The 1,856-nt window shown below is 38.7% G+C and overlaps 1 pseudogene; it reads right to left on the bottom strand.

Annotated features, from left to right (window-relative positions):
- Positions 1-453: 453 nt before the first annotated feature.
- LOC128578130 (DDB1- and CUL4-associated factor 17-like) lies at positions 454-1,573 on the bottom strand (annotated as a pseudogene).
- Positions 1,574-1,856: the final 283 nt, after the last annotated feature.

Raw genomic sequence — 1,856 nt, 5'->3', positions numbered from 1 at the left:
TGCTTTCACATTATGTATCTCATTTCTCATCTTAAGCAACGTTTGGTATAGAGGATATGGGATTTCTTTCTATAGCTTTTGTATCTTTATTTTTGTTTCTTCTAGCCTTATCAATTAAAATTCCACCTTCCCATCATTGACTCTCTCTTCAACAACTGGAATTAACCTTTCCTTTTCTGTTACCCAGCAAATATTTACATCCCACCTACCTCAAAGCTCCAAAACACTAGACTTCCTGGGTCAGCATTCTAAAAAATCTTTACATAAAATGAAGCCCTCACAACCTTCTACAGCAAGAGTTTAAAAAAGAAGTTACAGTCATCTGAAGTCAACATAAGACCTTTTCTGGAAAATACTGGAGAATATGCCATGCAGATCACACACAGGAGGACGGGACACAGTTGCTGGGGCATTTGACTAAAAGTCTCTTAAGTTACAATTATCTCACTCTTTTTAACAATTTCTGTCTATGGTTTCTTCTTCTTCCCCAGTGTCACATACCATTTGGTAAACAGCAGCTGAAGACTCTGTTGGGTTTCTGTTCTATGTGCAGCACCAAGTCTCTGTCAAAGTAGACTTCATGGCTGTATGTCACATCCCATGAATCTACTAGTGGAATGCTTTTAAGTGAAAGTCCAGTTGAGCTTTTCCTTCAGCATCTACCTGAGTAACAGCAACAACAGAAAGCAAATCCAACTCATCTTCATAATCCACAATTTTAAGTCTCCTGTTCTGGGTTGTCACCCAGAAGGTGAAAACTTTTTTTTACTACTCGTCCAGAAGCTGTAACAGTGATTAAGTTTTCATTTTTGTTTTTCTCCCTGTTGGCCACAATGACAAAATCTTCAGAGATCTGATGCCGAGAACTATTATTTTCTATTTCAGTTAGCTTTAAAACTTTGACTTGATTTGGGCCAACGTGTATTATTCTACCAGAAGCATCAGGATGGAAATAGATCCAGTCAGATTTGAGATAACAACATTCCATTTCTTGGATCCAATTTTTTTGCCAAAGAATTGTCTTTTAGGGCACAAATATGGAAAACTCCTCTTTGTTTCTTCTTATTGGGTGTGATGATATAGTGCCAAGGATAGCCTCCAATCTGAAAAGCATTCTCCAGTGATGACACCTCAAAGAGAAACAGTGGTGGGTCTGTGATATTAATATTACAAAGAATGCCAAAAGGAGCCTCTCCTACAGTTCTAGTAGTCCCACCCCATCTGCATGCACACCCAAAGTCAAGTTTCTGTTGCATGAACTGTTCAGTGATGGCTTGGAAACTATAGAGTCTGACCAGTCCCGAGCTGTACATCACAATCAGTATTCCACAAGACAAGGTAGTATCGGTAACATTCCCGAAAATCTTTTTGTTAATCTCCAGAATCCCTACAAGGGAAAAAGGTAAAACTCGAAACACTGCAAGATACAGCAAAACAGGTTGTTGAATGCCTGCCTGCCAGGCCACTGCTGAGCCTTTGTTCAGAGCTTATTTGACTACAATGACTTCTTGAGAAGGGTCCCAGCTCAGGTATCTGAACTTGCAATAAGAAACAAGATATATTTTCTCAAGGATTTTTCCTGTAGTTGCTGATATATGAAGTAGCCAATTATGAGCACTCAGTGCTATGAGTGAAGACTTATAATCTGACAGATTGGGAAGTATTTCCCCCACTGGGCATTCCCACAATAAAGCATCCTCTATTTTTTCTGACTTGGAACATTTTGGCATTTCATAAAGCTTTCTTGGCTCTGATGAAATGCTGCTGACACAACACTGATAATTGTCAAAATATATTCTTCCTCTTTCATACACTATAGGTGACTTGGAATGAGTTGTCCAAACATTCCTAAATTT

The sequence above is a fragment of the Nycticebus coucang genome, chromosome X (genome assembly GCF_027406575.1).
Source record: "Nycticebus coucang isolate mNycCou1 chromosome X, mNycCou1.pri, whole genome shotgun sequence".
Classification (NCBI taxonomy): Eukaryota; Metazoa; Chordata; class Mammalia; order Primates; family Lorisidae; genus Nycticebus; species Nycticebus coucang.
This window is presented reverse-complemented; position numbering and strand designations above follow the sequence as displayed.